The sequence below is a fragment of the Desmodus rotundus genome, chromosome 2 (genome assembly GCF_022682495.2).
Source record: "Desmodus rotundus isolate HL8 chromosome 2, HLdesRot8A.1, whole genome shotgun sequence".
Lineage (NCBI taxonomy): Eukaryota > Metazoa > Chordata > Mammalia > Chiroptera > Phyllostomidae > Desmodus > Desmodus rotundus.
This window is the reverse complement of record NC_071388.1, coordinates 15,433,119-15,446,001: the sequence shown is the minus strand read 5'-3', so window position 1 is coordinate 15,446,001 and position 12,883 is coordinate 15,433,119. Positions and strand designations below refer to the sequence as shown.

At 35.2% G+C, this 12,883-nt stretch overlaps 1 long non-coding RNA gene across 1 annotated transcript in view; it reads left to right on the top strand.

The window, feature by feature from the left end:
• Positions 1–7,106: 7,106 nt before the first annotated feature.
• The window catches only part of LOC123479669 (uncharacterized), a 119,033-nt gene continuing 113,256 nt past the window's right edge, over positions 7,107–12,883 (top strand). Inside the window, exon 1 of the long non-coding RNA XR_006655358.2 lies at positions 7,107–7,232. This is a non-coding gene — a long non-coding RNA (uncharacterized lncRNA). The remainder of the gene's footprint in view (positions 7,233–12,883) is intronic.

Genomic DNA, 12,883 nt, shown 5'->3' with positions numbered 1-12,883 from the left:
GGATGATTAATCTGATGTAGGAGGCAGATTGGATAGGATGGAGACAAAGCAGATGACACTGTCTGAGCATCAAACTTGTTAACGTATGAATGGATGAAGAAGAGAACTTCTTGCATGTGGTGAGGATACTACATGGTTTAGAGGGGAAAATGGACAATTGAAGACAGCATCTATGACCGTGGTGAAATCTCCAGTGAAAGGTCATGACAAAAACAATCCCATAAGATACTGAGAAGTATTAAAATAGTTGTAGGAGGGTAGAAAGTAGTCTTCCCTCTATTCTACATAAACCTGGTTTCTGTAATTGTGTTTAGTTCTGGACACTGAACTTTAAAAAAAATTAAAAACCATAAAATGGGAGATGGTTAGAGAAGGGCAGTAAAGATAATTAGCCTTCTGGCAAATAGAAATTAAATAATTAGATTTGTTTACATTAGAGAAAGGAAGGGAAACGTTGATCTGATTATAGAAATGAGTCATAGGTAGAGTAATTAGGAGGGAGATGCTGTGTTCCATTTTCCCAGATGACTGAACAATAGGAAATGGACCTTAATACAGTAGTAATTTTATTTTAGGATATCAATGGAAAAAAACTCTTTAAAATCTTCTACAAATATGTCACTGTATAGCTTACTATCTTAGCATAGCTTCCTATAGGTCTGTCTTTAGAGTCTTTTAGCATCTGTCTGTGCTGACTGGTTACTTGTATGGTCAGGATGGGGAAATAGATGTGTTCATGGATCTGTGGTTTAATCCAATTTGCAACAGTTTCTTAACTTGATTTCATAGACTAGTTCTGAAAATTAATTTAAAATAATGTAACTGTTTCAATATACTCTTTTAAAGTCAATAGCCTCTCTATAAAGTATAATTTAAATTTGAGAGAAAATATGTCTGTAAATTGCTGACTTTTCATTTTACTACAAATAAAAATGTAAAATCCAGTCCTTAAAATTATATCATTAGTCAAGAGTTTTCAAAAAATTTTCCTAGTGATTTTATAACTCACTTTATGATTCTGCCTTTTATCAATTATGTAGAAAAACCTGAATTTCCTCAACTGAAAGTGGACATTTTTAGAAAATTCTAGGAAGTTCAAGATCTGGTTAATTACATGTCTCTTTACAAATGCATTCAAACTTTTTATACACATCCATAAGTTCATGAAGTTGTCTATGCCCACCCTGGACACATACTCCAAGGTCACTGAGAAGAGAATTCAGCTCCGTCTCCTAGGACACAGAGCATTAGCAAATACAAGAACACAAGTCAATTCCACAAGGGTAAAAAAGTGGTGATTTTGATGAAGGTACTTTTAGACTATGCAAAAATCCCTGCTTCTTGGAGACGTTTACCTGTTAAACCTGTAAATGTTCAGTGCATTGAACAGGTCAGTCGTATCCACTTGTGAAAATCAAAAAGTTTAGAGGAGCAAGATCATAGGACTCTGTGGAAAGGAGGCTGAGCTTTGATGTGATAAGTCATAAACTATCAGTCCAGGGGGAAATAGGCAGAGAATGCCGGTAGCATTCTCATTTTTAAGAATCTAAAAGATTTTTGTCCATGGTGGCTAGTGTAAGCCCAAGATTATGAATAAGTGGGACATTTTAATAGAGAAATTGAGAAATCTTACTACCTCATTTAAATGGAACCACTAAGTACTGCAAATAGGGAAAAAAGGTGGAATTATGAAGACAGATGCTTTGTAGGTAAAATCGACCAATTTAGTTGACATACCATATGTGAGAGGTGTCATATCTAACACCCAAAATAGCATTGCCTTTTTACTGAGAAGTTTCCTGTAAGGGTCAAATGCTTACGATAATGTAAATCATAATTGCTGCTGATTAATAGATATTGCAAACATTTTTAAAGAAATTCAATGTGTGTCTCTAAGGCTTAAAATTTTTTCAGCCTACTTATGTTACTTCAATTGTAAAACTTCCCTTGAACATGATAAATGTTAATGCCGGGGCTGTTTTGCATTGGGTTTGTCAGTGGCCCACTTTATTATCTGCACACTAAATTGAGGATGCTTTATGTAAGAGCACTTCATCCTGTAACTACCTTACATTTATTTGACTATGTCACATGACTACCTCATATTTAATTGAAATAACACACAATTAAAATTGTGGCTGGGAGGTGAATGTAACTATTTTGTATTTCTCTCTGAAGAATTTTTTGATATTAGCAGTTTCTTATTTCTTTGTATTTCTCTTTTACTTTTTAATTTTTGTATTAGAGAAAATAAATTGGATGGATTTAATAAAATTCCACAAATGCGCTGTTGACTCTTTTTCCCCTTAAAGTTTTCTTGCCCAACATTCCCTAGGAATCAAAATAAAAATAACAGTTTTCAAATAAAATGTAAATAACTGTTTTCCAACTGAAAAGTTAAAATCATAATTTAAATATTCTATATGTTACATGGCATAAGAATTTAAGAAAAGTTTGCTATTTCTAAAGAAGGATAGCTCTATTTTATTATTTTCATTAAAATATATGAAATAACAACAAATACATTAATTAAAATAGGGAAGTTTAAGGAATTATTTTAGGTGAATACAATTTAAAATCAGTGGCAACATTATATACTATTTTTGTGGCTTTATGTGGGGAATTCTTTTCAGGGTACCTTTGATTTTCAAATAAGTATATAAGAAGAAATTACTTCTCAATAAAAACCATTTTAAATTAACTTTGAATATTTAACTTCAAAAGGAATATACAACTTTTATATTTAAAAGTCTAAATATGAATGACTAGTATGTGCAGAAATTTTAAAATATGCATTATATTTTATCATAAATATTATACATATTGTACAAAAATAATATTGTTAGTATCTTAGAGATATAACTTTATTTTTGTCAAATATTTGCATTTTCTATTTTTCAGGGGTAATTATAACTCACACTGATATGTTTGTATTTAAAATATTTAATGTTTAATGATATGTATTATTAATTATATTGTGGGTTTATGCTACACACACCAATTAATTATACAAATTATAAGCTTTTGAGTTGTGGGTCAGTGTAAGTTCATTTATGCATGCACAACTGTCATTTTATTTTAAATTTGGTTAACTGCAACTCACAAAGAATGAAACAGAGGTTCGGCAGCCTGTGGCCACAAAAGCCAAAACTGTGAAGCAGATAGATGGTGCTTAAAAAGGAAAGAGGTTTTATTCAGGTGCTCTGTGATCGGGGAGCGGAAGGACTCCCAGTCTCAAAGCCCGTCTCCTCTTTCCGCCATGAAAAAAGTCCACCTGTGCTCAGCAAAGCCAAGACAACAGCCAGTATCCAGAGTTCTTGCGCAGGTTAAAGGGGTGGAGGGATTAAGCAAAAAAAAAAGGAAAAGAATTTATGGACACGGACGACAAGGTGGTGATTGCCGGGGGGAGGAGAGTAGAAGGGGACTAAACGGTAATGGAAAAATATATTAAAGATTACATATTAAATACATAAATAAATAAAAAATAAAGTGCAGGTCTTTGGAGCCCGCAGGCAGCTGCTAAGCAGGAACTGTGCCAGTTCCTGGCAGCCGTTCATATCAGGCTCCTTCCTAACGCCTGCACGTACAGCCCTCATGTCCATGAGCCACACAGCTGCCAGGGCCACAATGTCACCTGCTCCCGGGAGAGAGTACATCACCAAATCAACCAGAGAAGGCTAGACGTCCCCTCTTTGGAGGCCATAGGCCATGTGGCCCATGCAAAGAACCAGTGAATGCACCGTGAGAGTGCAGGTCACAAACACATGAGCCACAAGCCAGAGAGAGTGTTTCTTTGTTCCCCTGGAATTATATTAATTTGGGTGTAGGATGGACCAGGTGCTTTCTCAAAATGACCAACCAATTTTCCATACTGTCGCAGGCTTTGGGTGGGTCCACCTTCCAACCAATCCCTTCTATCCCTAGGCTAGGCGGACAGGCCTCTTGGGTCAGCAGCTCCACCTGTGCCATTTTCACGTCTATGATATATATTCGCCTGCCTTCCTCTCGTCCCAACCCAATCTGGAACCGGAAGCAGGAGGGCTGTTTGCTCTATCTAATTATCTTGCTAAGCTTTTACTCACTCCGGTCCCATTCATTAATAATTATAGCTCTGCACGCTCTCAGGATAAGAACTTCCCTCTGTCGCCGTCCCAGCCATAGGGAGGACTCCTCGGGCTCAGACTGACCATATTCAAATAACACCAACAAAAACGATTACTTTTTTTTGTTATTGGGTTTGGAAGTCTTTTATTCATGTTGTACTTGGAGGCCTATTTCATATTTATGTAATATGATGAATTAGCCTAATTTAACTACATGTTGTAAGGAAAATTAGCTATAACATTATCAAAATTCTCATTTTTGAATACTGGCCTTTTAACATTAATGTTCTAATTTTCTTTTCCTGCATGGTGCCAACAGACTGCTTAATGGATTTTAAATATTTATCAAATTAACCGATTGCTTGAATAAACAAATTCCATTAGCGGTGTTAGCAATGTACAAACACAATGTAGACTTTGAGCCATTCATATCCTAAGACCGTTGTTACAAAACCAGTTCAATTATGTACCTCTATTGTTCAAACATGCAAGTTTATGCTCCACATATATATATTATTTGTTAGTATTTTATGTATTTATACTGCAGTACTTATATTTATGCTATGTTATAAAACTGACAAAATAGAAATTGAAAAAATAAAAAGATGAAATAAGGATAACCAAGCAATACTTCTACATGATTTGATATCTTATTGTGTATCATTCATTATGGAAACAACAAAACTCCCACTGAAATAATTATTAATATTTTTGTTCAATAAAATGTGATACTTTTCTCAACACTTAACAGTGTTGCCAAGCACAATAGCCTCACATTATCATTAACCGTGATCTTAAGGCATAAGACACACTTAGATGAGACACAAAAGCACTTTCCTAGTTGTTTTCTGATCATTTCAATTTTTGTCATCACCCCACTAAATGTCGTCATACTGGCACTGTTTTATTCTGTAGTTGTTGACAAAGTGCTTATGTTCCAAATAAGTGAAGTGTACATTCTGCTAGTTTATGTTTACTTGTGCTTGTCCTACTAGCAATTTCTTCAATCCATGGCTCTTTGTAGGGATATTTTTCAGCTGCCTGTCCTTTTTACGACTTACTTTTGTGAAAACTAGATAATACTATCCAGAAATTTACTGAACCTGAAACAGTATGACAACAACCTATTAGAGGAATAAAAAAAGAACTTTGACACTGTAAATCTCTTCTCCTCCTTGTTGAAATCCCACTCTCCCAAAAGGACCATCTTTTACCACATGGGGCAATCCTCCATCTGTCCTTAGGATAAAGAGAAAAGATCAGTATTCATCCATGTATTAAATATGAGTACAATTAATTTTTCTCTATGTTAAATATTACTCATCATGATGTTTTCTTCTTGAACCGTGATGGATTATCTTGCTCACCTTCTGGAAAAATACATACACCTCATTTCGATACAACAAATTTAGGGAATGCAGGGAACAAACTAACACAGCCAGGGATACAAGCCAACCCTTTGGAATGGTATCTGGAGACTTCCGAACTGTCTTAGTAGTAGAGCTAGTAAATAAAATTTCGGTAAGTAAGAAGTTCTCTGATTCCAGACTTACTATGGATGTGGACTAGTTCTATCTTTGGAGAGAGCACGGCAACTTAGTTTCAGAAAACTTCGCACCAAATTGTCCAAATAGTGGATGACAATATTTTATCACTTAGATAAGCAGCTAATGTTGCCAATTTCTATCTAAGTAAAAGAAGATGCTCTACATGACTTTTGCTTAGTTTAAACTTTAGCTTAACTGCAAAGGTGTCTGGAGAACTTAGCATACATTCAGTGTATTCAGGAACTATGAATTTATGTAATAAATATTCATGGAGAATCTACTAATATCTGGTACTCTTTTAAGAATAAAAAACATTTTTTTTCTAGTGGGAAAAAGGAAAGAGGAAAAACCTCCCTGACCCAATGAAGCACTCAGCTACAAAGAAAACAAAATCAAATAATACAGAGAAACTGGTGTTAGTTTCTACAGGCTGATATTTGAAAAGACCTGATAGAGGGGAGGGAGCAAGGCAAGCAGTTTTCCAATGAAAAGGCATTCCAGTCTGAGAAAATAACAAGTATAAACACATTAGGCAACAGTGAACTAGGCAAGGAGGCCAGGAGGCTGGAGGGGGAGAGTGGTTGAGCCTAAAGTCAGAAAGGAAAGAGAAGGTGGTGGGCAACAGATCTAGCAATGCCTATGGAGCAAGGGTGTCAAACTCATTTTCACCGGGGGCCACATCAGTCTCACGGTTGCCTTCAAAGGGCTGAATGTAATTTTAGGACTCTATAAATGTGACTACTCCTTAACTAGGGGTAAGGAGCTAAGCACTGCCACCTGGTAAAAACAAGGTGTGGGGCCAGATAAAACAAGGTGGAGGGCCAGATTCGACCCAGGAGCCTTGTGTTTGCCACCTGTGCTGTAGAGTAAGAAGTGCGGATTTTTTTAAAAGAGGAAGAGTTGAGAAGAAATACGTAATTTGAAAAGAGAGGTATACTATTATGTGGATGGGAAAGAAATAAAACATTCTAAATTTGAACTATAGAGGATAAGAGTAGAATCCTGGAGAGTAGTTATTTAATAGGACATTGCAACTCCAAAGTGAAGAGACACTGGTGACTTGCAACTAATACAAATAATATTGAAAGTAAAATCTAACTGAAATGAATTTTTAGTTAATAAAAAGAGAGGCAAGCAAGCAATAAAAAAGAGAGAGAGGCAAAGACACAATGGTGGCTTAGAGTATTCAGTAACTGTGAAGACTTTGAAGGTTGGACTGGGTTTTGGCTATATTTTGAAAGCATCACCGGCAAGATAAGAGCAGGCGCACTGGAGCCAGATTACTTTGGCTTAAATCCCAGAGCGGCCTGTTGAAAGTTACACCGCCAGGTGCTATTTAAACTTACTGTGATACCTTATCTGTGGAAAATGAATGCTTTTATTCCCTGTCTTCATTATTGAAAAAATTGTTGTTGATATATGTGTGCATATATGTGTGTGCCAGCTAGAATAGTGCGATCACATAGGAATCATTAGTTTCTGCTATTGCTATGGAGTGGAAGAGGAACAGAGGAGTGCATGATGAACCCACGTCTTTGGTAGGAGCAACAGGAGTAATGGAGGTGCTTTTCACTGAATGGAGGTAAGTGAGGATGTAAGCGTGGGGGAGAGTGAAAACAAAGGTGCAGGTTCAGATATGCTAAATGTGTGATGACCCAGAGCCATGGAAGTGAATGTATTTTGTGGATATATTTCAGATGACAGATCCAGAAAAAAGACAAAAAGTAAAGTTTTCAACATTTATATAATTTTAAAAAGTTATGAAATTGGATGCAATCTTTGGGCGTGTGATTTACTTGGGGAAAAGAAGACTGAGTTCTGTGCATTATGCAATGTAGAAAGGGCATCAGCAAAAGTGACTGAAAAGTGATGCAAGAGGAGAATTTGCGGGGTGGCATGGGGCTTGTATTCCAAATAAAGAATCTGTTTCTGTAATGAGAGTGATTGAGTCTCCCAATTGCTTTGGATAAGTCAACTAAGATGAGGGAAAATCATTGTCTAGTTGATTTAATAACCAAATTTTACTGGGGACTTTAGCTGTAATTATTCAATTACCTGACATGAGTTTAAGAGAGCTAGGGAGAGGAGAAATTGGATATGAAAAGTACAGATAATACTTGGCAGAGTTGTATTGTAAACAAGGGAGAGCAATGTGGTTGGTGATAGCAAAGAGAATGTGTAGTCAAAAATATATATTACTTGCCCAGTTTATTTTCCATATGGCTCTTTCAAACAAAGAAAAACAATATGGCATTTCTACTGTTGTACCTAATATCCTGGGAAAAATGATGTTTGGTATATTTTAAATATAGTAGTAATTTAATTTAAAATGTTGACTGAAGCTTCAATTTCTTTTAATTTTTGTGTCTCAGCATAATTTAGCAATCTATATTCTGGTAATGAAGATCTTAAAACTCTATAATTTACTTATGCTTATCTCTGGGATAATTCTACCTTCTCAAGTTTAAATTACTTCTTACTTAGTCTTAAACAAAATACTTGTTTAAATAACAAATTCTCAATACATATTATTTATCCTAACAATTTTCCAATACTGGTCTTTTCTGCTATTTTTAAGTTTCCTTCCTTTTACTTTTTGATATTTTTCGTGACCCTTTTATCTCCATCTTTCTTCAAAGTCATGCTTTGCTTATTCATGTTCATATAATTTTCAATCATGTTAAAAACCAATATGGATTTTGTTTATCACTACAGATACCCTCTTGTTATTCTCCACACTCACCTTTTTCATGAAGTGTAAGTTAGGGACCAGGCTCTGCCTAACAATAGCCCTACATATTCGCTCCTCTGTTCCGAGGGAATTTCCCTGAGCATGCCCCTCTCCCTTTCCATCTGGCCTCTGCACAAAGGCTTTATCCCATATTAACACCACACTTTGTTTTATTGAGGACCTTGAGTTTATCTGAGAGCGGGTACATGAGAAACAATAATGTTGTGGGAGAACCCGGCCTGACCATTTTTGGTACCTGAACCCTGACATTGCAGAGAAACTACACTTAGCCAGCAACAAAAACTAAAAAAGGGTAAGGGTTGCAGTGATGACAGATCTGAAAAAGGGCTGCCAAAAATAAATAAATGTAGAAGGATAGATTTCTCTGGAAACTATCCATTATTACATGCTTATGCTTATATGGCTTTAGTAAAGTGAAAAAATCTTGTTACATCTTTATGTATATCACTTAAAAATCTTTGTAAGATTTTTAGTTTGTATGCTGCATTTGTATATTGATCTACCCGTGAACTTTATTGCAATAGATGTCTTTCAATAGAAAAATATTTGCAAGGTGTTGACTAATTTTAAAATATAGAACTCTTATTTCTTCAGTGTAAATAAAATTACAATGATGAGATTACTGAAATCTCATATTTAACTGAAAACCCTCCTTTTAAAATTCATGCTGTTCTCAGTGTCTAAAAGAAGTCAACTGATTTTTCTCAATCTGTTTTCATGTTGTCCAATATTTTTTTCTGCAAATATACAGTTTTATAAGGCATAATATATATTAAAACATATTCTGCATTCTTTTATTTTTAGCTAATAATAAATTACATAATAAAATGCAAAGAAAGATTTACAGTCAAGATAGAGGTGTAGGTAGAAATGTTTCGCTTCCTTGTACAACCAAAACAATAACAACCATATTAAAAGCAAAAAACAACCAGAACTGCCAGAAAATGAAATTGTATGAAAGTCCAACAACAAAGGAGTTAAAGAAACATTCATCCAGACTGGTAAGAGGGGTGGAGACAGGCAGCCAGTCAGAGAGGACATGCAGCGCAAGGTGGTGGCCGGAGGACCAGGTGGGTCCATGTTCTTGCCCTGATAAGTCAGGAAGAACAACTGGGAAGTGAGACAGACTATGAAACCCAGGGTTTCAGTGCATAAAACTAAAGACTCAAAACTTCTGGCTGTAAAAATCTATGGAGTTTGTGGCTGTGGAGAAACTCCCAGTCTCATAGGAAAATCTGATGGAGAGACCCAAAGAGTCCCAGAATGTACACAACCCACCCACCTGGGAATGAGCACCTGAAAGGGCACAATCCGCTTGTGGGAAGTGAGGAAAGTGATGGAAAGTAGAGCAAGAGCCTAGAAAGTGAGCAAGTGGCATTGTTCCCTATCTGGCCCCTCCCCCACATACAGCACCACAAGCAGCCAAGTGGATTACCCGACATTGGCAAATACCTAAGGCTACACCCCTTACAAAGTAACAGGTGCACTGAGACAAAGAAATATGGCCCAAATGAAAGAACAGATCAAAACTCAAGAAAAAGAACTAAGTGACAAGGAGATAGCCAAACTATCAGATGCAGAGTTCAAAACACTGGTAATCATCATGCTCACAGAAATTATTGTGTTTGGTCCCAAAGTGAAGGAAGAAATGAAGGCTATCCAAAGTGAAATAAAGGAAAGTATATAGGGAACTGAGAGTGAAAGTAAGGAAAATGGGACTCAAATCAAGGATTTGAAACAGAAGGAAGATATAAACATCCAACCAGAATAGAATAAACAAATAAGAATTCAAAAAAATGAGGAGAGGCTTAGGAACCTCTGGGACAACTTTAAATGCTTCAACATCCAAATCATAGGCATGCTAGAAGGAAAAAAGAAGAGCAAGAAATTGAAAACTTAATGAAGGAGAATCACAATATGGCAAAGGAAATAAACATGCGTGTCCAGGAAGCTCAGAGAATCTCAAATAAGTTGGACCCAAGGAGGAACATACAAGATACATCATAATTAAATTACCCAAGATTAAAGATAAGAAGAGAATCTTAAAAGCAGCAAGAGAAAAGGAGACAGTTACCTACAAAGGAATTCCCATAAGATTATCAGCTGATTTCTCAAAAGAAACCTTGTAAGCAAGAAGGGGCTGGAAAAGAGGTATTCAAAGTCATGAAAGGCAAGGACCTACATCAAAGACTGCCCTATCCAGCAAAATTAGCATTTAGAATGGAAGGGCAGATAAAGTGCTTCCCAGATAAGGTCAAGTTAGAGGAGTTCATAATCACCAAGTCCTTATTATATGAAATGTTTAAGGGACTTATCTGAGAAAAAGAAGGAGATCAAAAACTATGAACAGTAAAGTGACAACAAACTCACAACTATCAACAACTGTACTTAAAAAACAAAAGCATAAACAAGCGTACAACTAGAACAAGAATAGAATCACTGAAATGGAGATCAGTGAGTATGGGAAGAGGGAGAATTGGGGAAAATTCACAGGGAATAAGAAGCATAATCGGTAAGCACAAAATAGACAGGAGGAGGTTAAGAATAGTATAGGTAACGGAGAAGCCAAAGAACTCATATGTACAACCCATGGATATGAACTAAGGTGGGGGGTATCCTGGGTGGTGGGGAGTGCAGGTTGGAGGGGAATAAAGGGGAGAAAAAATGGGAAAACTGTAATAGCATAATCAATAAAATATACTTTAATAATGCAAAGAAAGTATGCAACAAAATAGCTTGAGGGGATAATTTTATTGCATAAATGCAGGATTTGACCTTTAACCTTTGTTAATAATACAAATAAGAAAACTTTAAAAAGGGAAGGAAACCAGAATGTGAGTACAAATGCAGGTGGATGGGTAGACTCATCACAGAAATTTGTTATATTTTATTTCTGATTAATTATACTTTCCCAGTTAAAAAAATGATGGTTGAGAAGGAAGACAAAGGTGTGATATATAGTCTTTGAGGTTAGAAATGAAGAGTTAATAGACAAGGCACATAGAGTAGGATTTCTGAACAGGAAGAAAGTTGAGGTTACCAGCCATGAGTTAAAAGTGGACCAATCAGTATTGTTGTGTGTTTCCCTGAAGTCACTGTGTATTTGTCTATCACAGTATGTAACATTGTTGTTATTATTAACTAAAGTCAATACTTTATTAAGATTTTGTAGTTTTTAATGTCCTCTTTATTTTGCTGTAGTATCTAATCCAGGATAGCATCTTATATTTAGTCAGCATGTCTCCTTAGGTTTCTGTAGATGCCGAACAATTTCTTATACTTCTTTGTTTTTGATGATGTTGTGTTGTTTCTAAATATTGCTTATTTTTATTTATTTATTTTTGTCACTTTTTCTCATTGTGTTGTTCTCTGGGAAAAGTACTCAGAACTGAATTCCAATACACTAATTATTTCTTTAATTCTATGTGGTCTGTGACTTATTCTACTCATTCATTTTTTAAAAAATTCAATGACCATATTTTCTCATTTTCAAGATTTCTCCTAAGTTAATTTAATAACCATGTACATTTAAATTCTATCTTTTTATAATTTATCATTTTTATTATTTTTCTTTCATTTTTTATCCCTGAAGATATAAAACATTTATTTTGAAGTCATTTTCAGTTTTCTCTATTATTTTTATTTTATCTGGTGTAAATTCCAATTAATTTGGTTTGCTATCTTTCTTAGTATCAATTTGAATTTCCAAATTTCGGTTTATAAGTTTATAATGAGTCGGTGTTACATTTATTTTTGTTTCTGCTTTCTTCTTTCTTTGTGTGTGAAATCATCCTTTCTTACAATACAATTGTGTGTATCATTATCATTTACCCAGAACTTCTACGCAGAACTTCTATAGTCCAGAGTTCCTATCCCGTGGTGATATCCACATATAACTTACCGGTATGTCTGACAGCATAGTTGTATCTGGTTCATTCATTCCACCTCTTTAAGTGTCAGTCAACTCTAAGTCATTCACCAGCCAGAAGATTCATCACAATTTTTTCCACCTTTTTTCAGAGTAAGGAACCAATCTTATTTCTTTACTTTGAAGAATAATCCAGGTTCTGCACTGAAGGGATCCCTTTATTTCTTATTATCCCAAAAGAGACCTCAGTTCCTTCTTCCTCAGCTTGTTCCCTGGCTCTGAAACTAGCAAGCATGACTATTTAAACCCACCTGTTGATACATGTTTATTATCTGTTTGGTCTTACAAAATGTTTGTTTTGAACATAGATTAATTATTCCTTTAAATAGTCCTTTTTTTCTTAATATTTATAATATCATTATGTGTTTAGAGTAGAGCAGAAGGGCTGAAGAAGTCAAACAATAACACTTGATTCACTGTTTAGTGGCTGATATTTTCTAAGTGAATTTTATATATACAGATACATAATGAAATTGAATACATTGCTCTAGCTTTTGGAAGAAAGTGTTTCATAAGTAAAAATTTGCAATGCTCTGTGTTCCTTTATAGATAG